This window comes from Arachis hypogaea, chromosome 18 (genome assembly GCF_003086295.3).
Source record: "Arachis hypogaea cultivar Tifrunner chromosome 18, arahy.Tifrunner.gnm2.J5K5, whole genome shotgun sequence".
NCBI lineage: Eukaryota > Viridiplantae > Streptophyta > Magnoliopsida > Fabales > Fabaceae > Arachis > Arachis hypogaea.
This window is the reverse complement of record NC_092053.1, coordinates 100,431,248-100,443,544: the sequence shown is the minus strand read 5'-3', so window position 1 is coordinate 100,443,544 and position 12,297 is coordinate 100,431,248. Positions and strand designations below refer to the sequence as shown.

General features: G+C 38.7%; 1 non-coding gene across 1 annotated transcript; it reads right to left on the bottom strand.

Moving 5' to 3' along the window:
• Positions 1-276: 276 nt before the first annotated feature.
• On the bottom strand, positions 277-384 carry LOC112773955 (small nucleolar RNA R71). Its single transcript, XR_003188473.1, has one exon. It is a non-coding gene; the product is annotated as a small nucleolar RNA R71 (small nucleolar RNA).
• Positions 385-12,297: the final 11,913 nt, after the last annotated feature.

The following is a 12,297-nucleotide window of genomic DNA, read 5'->3' as shown; positions in this document are numbered from 1 at the left end:
AAGCCTCAATTAGTTTCTCTAATGCAGTAAAATTGCAAGTTTCATGGACTTCCATTCGAAGATCTTCATCAGTTTTTAGTTGAATTCTTGCAAATCTGTGACACTGTTAAGACCAATGGGTTTAATCCTGAGGTCTACAGACTTATGCTTTTCCCTTTTGCTGTAAGAGATAGAGCTAGGACATAGTTGGACTCACAACCTAAGGAAAGCCTGAACTCTTGGGAAAAGCTGGTCAATGCCTTCTTGGCCAAATTCTTTCCACCTCAAAAGTTGAGCAAGCTTAGAGTGGAAGTCCAAATCTTCAGACAGAAGGAAGGTGAATCCCTCTATGAAGCTTGGGAAAGATACAAGCAATTGATTAGAAGGTGTCCTTCTGACATGCTTTCAGAATGGAGCATCCTATGTATATTCTATGATGGTCTGTCTGAATTGTCCAAGATGTCATTGGATCACTCTGCTGGTGGATCTCTTCATCTGAAGAAGACACCTGCAGAAGCCCAGGAACTCATTGAAATGGTTTCAAATAACCAGTTCATGTACACTTCTGAAAGAAATCCTGTGAATAATGGGATAACTCAGAAGAAAGGAGTTCTTGAGATTGATACTCTGAATGCAATATTGGCTCAGAATAAAATATTGACTCAGCAAGTCAATATGATTTCTCAGAGTCTGACTGGAATGCAAGCTGCATCCGGCAGTGCTAAAGAAGCTTCCTCTGAAGAAGAAGCTTATGACCCTAAGAATCCTGCAATGAAAGAGGTGAATTACATGGGAGAATCCTATTGAAACACCTATAATCCTTCATGGAAGAATCATCCTAATTTCTCATGGAAGGATCAACAGAAGCCTCAATAAGGCTTCAATAATAATAATGGTGGAAGAAATAGGTTTGGCAATAGCAAGCCTTTCCCATCATCTTCTGAGCAACAGACAGAGAATTCTAAGTAGAGCCTCTCTGACTTAGCAACCATAGTCTCTGATCTATCTAAGACCACTCTCAGTTTCATGACTGAAACAAGGTCCTCCATTAGAAATTTGGAGGCACAAGTAGGTCAACTGAGTAAAAGAGTTACTGAAACTCCTCCTAGTACTCTCCCAAGCAATACAGAAGAGAATCCAAAAAGAGAATGCAAGGCCATCAATATACCCAACATGGCCGAACCTGGAGAGAATCAGAAGGCAGTGATTTCCAATAAGGAAGACCTCAATGGACGTCCATTAGCCAATAAAGAGTTCCCCATTGAGGAACAAAAGGAATCTGAGGCTCATATAGAGACCATAGAGATTCCCCTGAACTTACTGTTGCCATTTATGAGCTCTGATGAGTATTCTTCCTCTGAAGAGGATGAAGATATTATTGAAGAGCAAGTTGCTCAGTATCTAGGAGCAATCATGAAGCTGAATGCCAAGTTATTTGGTAATGAGACTTGGGAGAATGAATCTCCATTGCTCATCAATGAACTAAATACATTGGTTCATTAGAAATTACCTCAAAAGAAACCGGATCCCGGAAAGTTCTTAATACCTTGCATCATAGGCACCATGACCTTTAAGAAGGCTCTGTGTGACCTTGGTTCAAGTATAAACCTCATGCCACTCTCTGTAATGGAGAAACTAGGGATCTTTGAGGTACAAGCTCCAAGAATCTCACTAGAGATGGCAGACAATTCAAGGAAACATGCTTATGGACTTGTAGAGGATGTCTTAGTGAAGGTTGAAGGCTTTTATATCCCTGCTGATTTCATAACCCTAGACACTGGGAAGGAAGAGGATGAATCCATCATCCTTGGAAGACCCTTCCTAGCCACAGAAAGAGTTGTGATTGATGTGGACAAAGGAGAGTTAGTCCTTTAATTGAATAAGGACTACCTTGTGTTTCAGGCTCAAGGATCTTCTTCTGTAACCATGGAAAGGAAGCATGAAAGGCTTCTCTCAATACAGAGTCAAACAGAACCCCCACACTCAACTTCTAAGTTTAGTGTTGGGAGGCCACCATCAAGCTCGGAGTCTATGTGAAGCTCTCTAAGAGCTCACTGTCAAGATATTGACATCAAAGAAGCGCTTATTGGGAGGCAACCCAATGTTAATTAATTAATTATATTTATTTATATTCCATTGTCATTTTATGTTTTCCTTAGGTTGATGATCATGTGAAGTCATAAAAACAACTGTAGAATTAAAGCAAAAATAAAAACAGCATAAAAAGTAGCACACCATGGAGGACAGGCTTAACGCCAGTAAGGATAGCAGAATGGGCGTTTAACACCCAGCCTGCCAGCATTCTGGGAGTTTAACACCAGAAAAGGGTGTCTGACATCTAGCTGGCGTTAAATGCCAGAAAGGGGCAGCAGACTGGCGTTTAACGGCAGGAAAGGTAGCAGAGCCGGCGTTTAACGCCAAAATTGGCACACAGAAGGCGTTTGAATGCCAGAATGGTGCAGGGAGCAGAATTCCTTGATACCTCAGGATCTGTGGACCCCACAGGATCCCCACCTATCCCACCTCTTCTTCTCTCCTCTTCACACCTTTTCATAACACTCTTCCCCAAATACCCTTGACCAATCCCATCAATAAATCTTCCCCAAACACCCTTCACCTATCAAATCTTACCCTCTTCTCCATAATCTCTTCACCACTCACATCCATCCATCATAAAGCCCCACCTACCTCACCATTCAAATTCAAACCATTTCCCTCCCAAACCCACCCCTTCACAACCGAATTCCCTCTCTCTCTTACCCTATAAATACCCCTCCTTACCACCATCCATTTTACACATCATACACAATACAACCCCCTTGGCCGAACCCTCTCATCACCTCCATCTCTTTCATTTCTTCTTCTTCTACTCCTTTCTTTCTTCTTTTGCTCGAGGACGAGCAAACCTTTTAAGTTTAGTGTGGAAAAAGCCCTGCTTTTTTATTTTTCCATAACCACTAATGGCACCTAAGACCAGAGAAACCTCTAGAAAGAGGAAAGGGAAGGCAATTGCTTCCACCTCCGAGTCATGGGAGATGGAGAGATTCATCTCAAAGGTCCATCAAAACCACTTCTATGAAGTTGTGGCCAAGAAAAAGGTGATTCCCGAAGTCCCTTTCAAGCTCAAAAAGAGTGAATATCCGGAGATCCGACGTGAGATTCAAAGAAGAGGTTGGAAAGCTCTCACCAACCCAATCCAACATGTCGGAATCTTAATGGTTCAAGAGTTCTATGCCAATGCATGGATCACTAGGAACCATGACCAAAGTATGAACCCGAACCCAAAGAATTGGCTCACAATGGTTTGGGGGAATTACTTGGATTTTAGTCCGGAAAATGTAAGATTGGCATTTAACTTGACAATGATGAGAGGAGATCCTGATCCTTTCACTAGAAGGGTCAACTTTGATCAAAGGTTGGACCAAGTCCTCATGGACATCTGTGTGGAAGGAGCTCAATGGAAGAGAGACTCAAGAGGTAAGCCGGTTCAATTAAGAAGGCTTGACCTTAAACCCGTGGCTAGGGGATGGTTGGAGTTCATCCAACGCTCTATCATTCCTACTAGCAACCGGTCTGAAGTTATAATAGACCGGGCTATCATGATCCATAGCATCATGATTGGAGAGGAAGTAGAAGTTCATGAGATCATATCCCTAGAACTCTACAAGGTGGCGGACAAGCCCTCTACTTTGGCAAGGTTAGCCTTCCCTCATCTCATCTGTACCCTATGCAATTTAGCTGAAATTGTCATAGAGGAAGACATCCTCATTGAAGGAGACAAGCCCATCACTAAGAAGAAGATGGAGCAAACAAGAGAGCCCACTCATGGACCTCAACAAGAGCATGAAGAAATTCCTCATCAAGAAATCCCTGAGATACCTCAAGGGATGCACTTTCCTCCACAAAACTATTTGGAGCAAATCAACACCTCCTTAGGAGAATTGAGTTCCAACATGGGGCAACTAAGGATGGAGCACCAAGAGCACTCCATTATCTTCAATGAAATCAGAGAGGACTAAAGAGCCATGAGGGAGGAGCAACAAAGGCAAGGAAGAGATATAGTGGAGCTCAAGCACTCCATAAGATCTTCAAGAGGAAGAACTAGCCGCCATCACTAAGGTGGACCCGTTCTTTAATTTCCTTGTTTTTATTTTTCTGTTTTTCGAAATTTATGCTTTATGTTTTGTCTATGTTTGTGTCTTTATTACATGATCATTAGTGTCTAGTGTCTATGTCTTAAAGCTATGAATGTCCTATGAATCCTTCACCTTTCTTAAATGAAAAATGTTTTTAATTGCAAAAGAACAAGAGGTACATGGATTTCGAATTTTATCTTGAAATTAGCTTAATTATTTTGATGTGGTGGCAATACTTTTATTTTCTGAATGAATGCTTGAACAGTGCATATTTTTGATATTGTTGTTTATGAATGTTAAAATTGTTGGCTCTTGAAAGAATAATGAAAAAAGAAATGTTATTGATAATCTGAAAAATCATAAAATTGATTCTTGAAGCAAGAAAAAGCAGTGAAAAGCTTGCAAAAAAACAAGAAAAGAAAAAAAAAGTGGCGAAAAAGAAAGAAAGAAAAAGAAAAAGCAAGCAGAAAAAGCCAGTAGCCCTTTAAACCAAAAGGCAAGGGTAAAAAGGATCCAAGGCTTTGAGCATTAATGGATAGGACGGCCCAAAGGAATAAAATCCTGGCCTAAGCAGCTAAACCAAGCTATCGCTAACCATGTGCTTGTGGCGTGAAGGTGTCAAGTGAAAAGTTTGAGACTGAGCGGTTAAAGTCGTGGTCCAAAGAAAAAAGAGTGTGCTTAAGAGCTCTGGACACCTCTAATTGGGGACTCTAGCAAAGCTGAGTCACAATCTGAAAAGGTTCACCCAGTTATGTGTCTGTGGCATTTATGTATCCGGTGGTAATATTGGAAAACAAAATGCTTAGGGTCACATTTACTATGAGCTTGTGTGTTTCTCTGTGATTTCAGGGATTTTCTGGCTGAAATTTAGGGACCTAAGCAAAAATCTGATTCAGAGGCTGAAAAAGGACTGTAGATGTTGTTGGATTCTGACCCTTCTGCACTCGAAGTGGATTTTCTGGAGCTACAGAAGCCCAATTGGCGCGCTCTCGATTGCGTTGAAAAGTAGACATCCTGCTTTCTAGAAATATATAATAGTTCATACTTTGCCCGAGATTTGATGGCCCAAACTAGCATCCAAAGCCAGCCTAAAACATCTTGGCGTAAAACGCCCAAACTGGCACCAGAATTGGAGTTAAACGCCCAAACTGGCACCAAAGCTGGCGTTTAACTCCAGGAACAGCCTATGCACGTGAAAGCTTCAATGCTCAGCCCAAGCACACACCAAGTGGGCCCCGGAAGTGGATTTCTGCACTATCTGCACTTAGTTACTCATTTTCTGTAAACCTAGGTTACCAGTTTAGTATAAAAACTACTTTTAGATATTTATTTTACATCTTTTGGAAATCTTTTATCAGAATTTTATCATATTTTACATTTGGAGAGGCTGGCCTCACGGCCATGCCTAGACCTTTTTCACTTATGTATTTTCTACGGTGGAGTTTCTACACCCCATAGATTAAGGTGTGAAGCTCTGCTATTTTTCATGAATTAATGCAATTACTACTGTTTTCTATTCAATTCATGCCTACTTCTTCTCCAAGATATACTCTCGTACTTAATTCAGTTAAGTCAGAATGAAGGGGTGACCCGTGACAATCACCTAATCTTCGTTACTCGCTTAGCCAAGATCGCGTGCCTGACAACCACAAAGTGGTCTACATGATGTTTAACGTAGTCATTGGATGACAGCTGGAGCATATTCTCTTGGGTATCTAATATATGGACCGAGTTCGTGAGATTAGTATCTTCGTGGTATAGGCTAGAACCAATTGGCAGCATTCCTGGGATTCGAAAAGTCTATACCTTGTCTGTGGTATTCCGAGTAGGATCTGGGAAGGGATGACTGTGACGAGCTTCAAACCTATGAATGTTGGGCGCAAGTGACAGTGTGCAAAAGGATCAATGGATTCTATTCCGATGCTAGCGGAAACCGACAGATGATTAGCCATGCGGTAGCTGTACTTGGTATTTTTCATCCGAGACGAGAAATCCGACAGTTGATTAGCTGTGCAGAAACTGTAGAGGACCATTTTCACTGAGAGGATTTTACAGCTTGCCATGGAAGGAAGTAACACATGGTTGGAAGAAGGCAATAGGAAAGCAGAGGTTCAGAAGCAACAAAGCATCTCCAAACGCTTATCTGAAATTCCCACCAATGATTTACATAAGGAACTTTATTTTATTTTATGTTTTATTTATATTTTAATTATCAAAACCTCATAACCATTTGAATCCGCCTGACTGAGATTTACAAGATGACCATAGCTTGCTTCAAGCCAACAATCTCCGTGGGATCGACCCTTACTCACGTAAGGTTTATTACTTGGACGACCCAGTGCACTTGCTGGTTAGTTGTGCAGAGATGTGAAAAGTGTGAATCACGATTTTCGTGCACCAGTGACCATAGCCTTAACTATGGTCACGGTTACCCCACCTTAAAACTGTGACCATAGTCTTATCTATGGTCACGGTTTTTACCGTGACCATAGCCTCTATGGTCACCTCCACTTAAAACCGTGACCATAGCCCTATCTATGGCCACGGTTTTCACTGTGACCATAGCCTCTATGATCACCCCTCCTTAAAATCGTGACCATAGCCCTATCTATGGTCACCCCACAAAACCTTGCTGACTTAAGTATTGGAGTCACTTGCAGGTACCACCCCTCACTTCCTCATGAGGACTTCGAACGGTGGCACCTCGGCACAAGAACAATTTGGATGCTACCTCATAGGAAGTCTGGACCTTATGTTCAGGCCCAAATCAACGTTTCAGGTAATCCTCGAAACATTAGCGCCATTGCTAGGGACCTGGAATTCTACCATTGATATGAAGATGGTCAAACGCCATCTGAATCAGAACCGGAGCCCCACCGTGATGATCTCACACTTGCAATACTTCCTCCCCAGGACAGTACACACATTCCCCAAAGAGAAGCAACTTCTGGAATACCCCAACTAAGGTGGATCCAATCAGAGGTCCACCTGCCCGAGGATGAGGAACCTTCCCATCTGACACTTAGTTCACGGGTACCGTAGACAACTAGAGAATCTTGAACAAGAAGCTGAACATCAATGGAAAGCAGAACGAGAACTGCTAAGGGAGGTGCGACGATGAAAGGAGCTAGAAGAAAGCTCCTAATATTGGAAGCTGACCTCCGAAGAAGGAATAATCGAGTAGATCAGGAAGAAAGCCCTCTAGGAGGAGAAGGCCTGTTCGTAGAAGATATCATGTGGCTCAAAGTTCCAAGAAATTTCAAAATCTCCGATATAGATCTCTACGATGGAACAACTGACCTAAGGCATCATCTCAGTGTAACACCCTAACTATCAAAATGTCACGCTTCCGGCTGCGCTACTCTGATAGCTCGGGTATTACAACGACTTTTAAATTATTTAATACTAAAATATGAGCCTGTTAAAAAAACTTAAATCGTATTTTTACAAAACTTACATCCATACTTACATTACAAATTACAATACTCACAAAGAATATATATATATATATATATATACATATTATTAATTTACAAGCATTTCATATCAATTTCTTATCCCTCTTACAAAACTTGTAAAATTAAAAGCGAGGAAACATAAATACTAGAACAATACAAAACATAGGATAAATAGAAAAGTAATAGGCTCTTCCGAACTTCGTCGCCCTTAACCTGAAAAAGAAAATACCAGTAAGGGAGTGAGAACATCGTCCTCGCAGGTTCTCACTATGGGGTTAAAGAATTACTATAATAGGATACGTGAAATAAAACTCTTTTTAAACCATAGTGTTTAATAATCGTCTTATGCATCCTTCTAAAAACCAAAGATTTACCATTAAAATCTGAAATCTTTTCTGAAAGAGGAAACTGTTATTTCTTCAAAATTCAAAATGTTTTTTCTAAACAGCATGAATGACCAACCTGTTCCAAACATAGGTTCATTAAGTCTATGCTGAACCAGTTTAGTTTTTCATACTTTTCTAAACCAAGAACTCAAATCAAACACGACTTTCTGCCCATCTCATAATCAACCATGGCCTAGGCCCAAACGATCCAAACAATAGACAATACACCACAATCCAACCAAGTTTCAGTCACAAACACAAGTAGAAAAGTTCAAACACAATCAAGCAGTTACATCAAGTTGAGCAATTAGAAATTAAACATAATTATTCACATAGGCACACCAAGTACAATATGCACACCCAAACAATGTCATAAAGATGAATATGATGAATGCCTGTCCTATGGCTAATGAGTCTCATCTGTCGGTTATCAAGCCAACCCGACAAGTCCGGTTTGCTAAACCCTTGGACTGTCTCCCGACGAGCATCTTCATGAGTCTATGCATAGCTTTTTCTCATATATATATATATATATATATATATCAAATTGCTCAATGGGAGTACCATTCTCGGGAATTTATAAGTGCCCAGTCACCCTTACGTCGTAGGGTCAACAGAGTATCGAGTCTCAACCTGGAACACGTGGTGGCAAGCCATGGTACTTTACCCAGGGAAACTCGTATCTTAGATAAAAGAAGTGCAAAAGCCACATATTCATTAAATCATCATTTTTTCACTTCATTAACACTTCATATCAAGTCAAAAACATCATTTCTACCATATATCACTTTCTTCTCAAATCACTTTTCTTTAAAAACCAAAATCAAATTCAATTCTTTCTTAACTTCAAGAATCCTCTTTTCTAAAATCATTTCAAGCTTATAAGCCACCTTTCTCAAAAGTAAATTTTCTTTTTTAAAACAAGCGACATTTTCACAACATCCTTGTAAAACTCCTAAACAACTCAGAAATCATGCCAAATTAAAAATTCCTTCTAAAATATTCACAAAAAATTCATCATAACACAGGATTTGGTAGTGAAATTTCTCAGCAGAGTCTCAAGACTTTAGGGGAGAATAACCTAACTCATTTCCTCGAATTCATTTAAAATCTTTAAAACCTTAGCTTCTTGATTTGAATTACTAAAAATAGAGTTTCGGCCAAACCAAGTCGTGTAATTAATTACTCCAAACACATTTCAAAACCATTCTTTTTTACTTAAACCAAACCAATTTCAATTCCATGATTAAATCCGAAGCATTTCCAATTGCTCAGAAATCGTTTTAGTATTGCAAAACTCAGAATTTAAAGAATACATTAAACTTTTCTCAAGATATTGTAAAATGAGACTTGTCAATTGAAATTCAAGTTTTTCAAAGTCACTTGGTGTACGAAATTGTAATCATCAACAATGGCGCCAAAGACTTGGAGCTCTCAAACGTGAATCACACTTTGTCACAATTCCGCACAACTAACCAGCAAGTGCACTGGGTCGTCCAAGTAATACCTTACGTGAGTAAGGGTCGATCCCATGGAAATTGTCGGCTTGAAGCAAGCTATGGTCATCTTGTAAATCTCAGTCAGGTAGATTCAAATGGTTATGGAGGATTGATAATTAAAAGATGAATAAAACATAGAATAAAGATAGAGATACTTATGTAATTCTTTGGTAGGAATTTTAGATAAGCGTATGAAGATGCTTTGTTCCTTCTGAACCTCTGCTTTTCTATTGCCTTCTTCCAACCATTCATACTCCTTTCTATGGCAAGCTTTATGTTGGGCATCACCGTTGTCAATGGCTACTTCCCGTCCTCTCAGAGAAAATATTCCAAATGCGCTGTCACCGCACGGCTAATCATCTGTCGGTTCTCGATCATGTTGGAATAGGATCCATTGATCCTTTTGTGTCTGTCACACACCCAACAATCGCGAGTTTGAAGCTCGTCACAGTCATCCCTTCCCAGATCCTACTCGGAATACCACAGACAAGGTTTAGACTTTCTGGATCTCAAGAATGACCGCCAATAATTCTAGCCTATTGATAAACCACTATTTTATGGTTTATCTTGTGCTTAATTGAGTGGTTTTTATCAACTCTTTACCCACTTATTCATACTATTTGCATGGTTTTACATTTGCCTTCCTAATTATGTGCTTTCATTGAAAACATGCTTCTTTGGCCTTAAGTTCCCTATGTTTAAATCCTCTCTTATTACCATTAGATGCCTTGATATGTGTGTTAAGTGATTTCAGAGATTACAGGGCAGGAATGGCTCAGAGGATGGAAAGGAAGCATGCAAAAGTGGAAGGAATACAAGAAACTGAAGGAACTGCTAAAGCTGTCCAGCCTGACCTCTCTGCACTCAAACGGTCATAACTTTATCTACAGAGGTCCAAATGATGTGGTTCTAGTTGCGTTGGAAAGCTAACGTCCGGGACTTTGATTTGATATATACTTTGCCATAGCTGCCACGAAGTTAGGGGACGCGAACGCGTGAATGACGTGCCCGCGTCGCATCTGCGAACTTCAATCCGCGCGGACGCGTGGACGACGCCTCCGCGTCACTTTCCCGCGACCTGAACGTAACAGAAATCGCAGGGGCGATTTCTGGGCTATTTTTGACCTAGTTTTCAGCCCGGAACACACAGATTAGAGGCTATAAAGTGGGGAAATGCATCCGTTCATAATCATGCTTTCACAATACACAATTTTAGTTTTAGATGTAGTTTTTAGAGAGAGAGGTTCTCTCCTCTCTCTTAGGATTAGGATTTAGGATTTTTATTATGTTTAAGCTATGATCTCTTCAATCACAGGTTCAATGTTCCTTTTATTTATTTTTCCAATTTAATTTATGAACTTTTCCATGTTACATTTGATATCTTTATTAGTGCAACTTGAGGTATTTCAGAATTATGATTAGTTTCTTTTATTTATATAAATAATTTAGAATTTTCCATTTTGGCTTTGGTTGAGTCATTGGAGACACTTGAGTTATCAAACTCATTGTTGATTGAAAATTAGAATTCTTCAAGAATTAATTCGAGTTCCAATAACTCTAGCCTTTCCCAAGGAAAGACTAGGACCTGAGGAATCAAAATTAATTCATCTACTTAACTTACCTTCATAGTTAGAGGTTAACAAAGTGGGAGAAAAATCCAATTCTCATCACAATTGATAAGGATAACTAGGATAGGAATTCTGATTTTCATACCTTGCCAAGAGTTTTATTAGATATTAATTTATTAATTCCTGTAATTTATTTTTCCTGTTATTTAAATTACCTATTCCTCACTCTCAAAACCCCCCAATTTACAAGACTCATAACCAATAATAAGAACACCTCCCTGTAATTCCTTGAGAAGACGACCCGAGGTTTAAATACTCGGTTATCAATTTTAAAGGGGTTTGTTACTTGTGACAACCAAAACTTTTGTAAGAAAGGTTGATTGCTTGGTTTAGTAACTATACTTGCAACGAGAGTTTACTATAACCTCTAAACCATCAATCTTCAGTTCTTCAAAATAGCGCCGTTGCCGGGGAATTACAAACGTGTGCCTTATTATTGGTTATTGTAAATATTTTTCTTTTACTTGTTTATTTATTTTTATTTTTGTTTTTATTTTTGCTTTTTCATAAATTAAGAGGTTATTGGTTTTTATTTAGTTATTAAAAATTTTTCAAAAATTTGTTCTTCGTGTTCATCTTGATCTTCAATTTGTTCTTCGTGTTCATCTTGACCTTCAAGTTGTTCGTGGTTGTTTTCTTCGTTTTGATCTAAAAATTTTAAGTTTGGTATCATTTTATTGTTTTTCTCTTTCCTCATTAAACTCAAAAATTCAAAATTTAAAACTCAAATTTCAAATTTCAAATTTCAATTTTCAAAATTCAATTTAAAAAAAAATTTAAAATCTCAAATTTCAAAATTTAAAAATTTCAAATATTTAAATTCCAAAATTCAAAATCCAAATTTAAAATTTTAAAAATCAAACCCTTTCAAAATTTAAATCTTTTTCAAATTTTTATCTTATATTGTTGACTTTTTCAAAATTCATTTTCCAAAATTTAAAAATTTAAATTTCAAAATTTTCAAATTTCAAAATTTAAATTTCGATAACCTTTTAATTTAAATTTGTTTTTATTTTCGTTTTTAATTTTTATTTGCTACTATGAACTCTTACCCCTTTGGCTATGAGTCTGGTTACAATTATGTTGCAGGAAGAGGAAATTACAATGAGAACAGGCATCAAGGTTGGAACAATCAACGATGGGAGGAGCCACAAGGATTTGATCAACTCTCATGGCAACAACCACCTCCAATGGACTATCAACAACCAGCA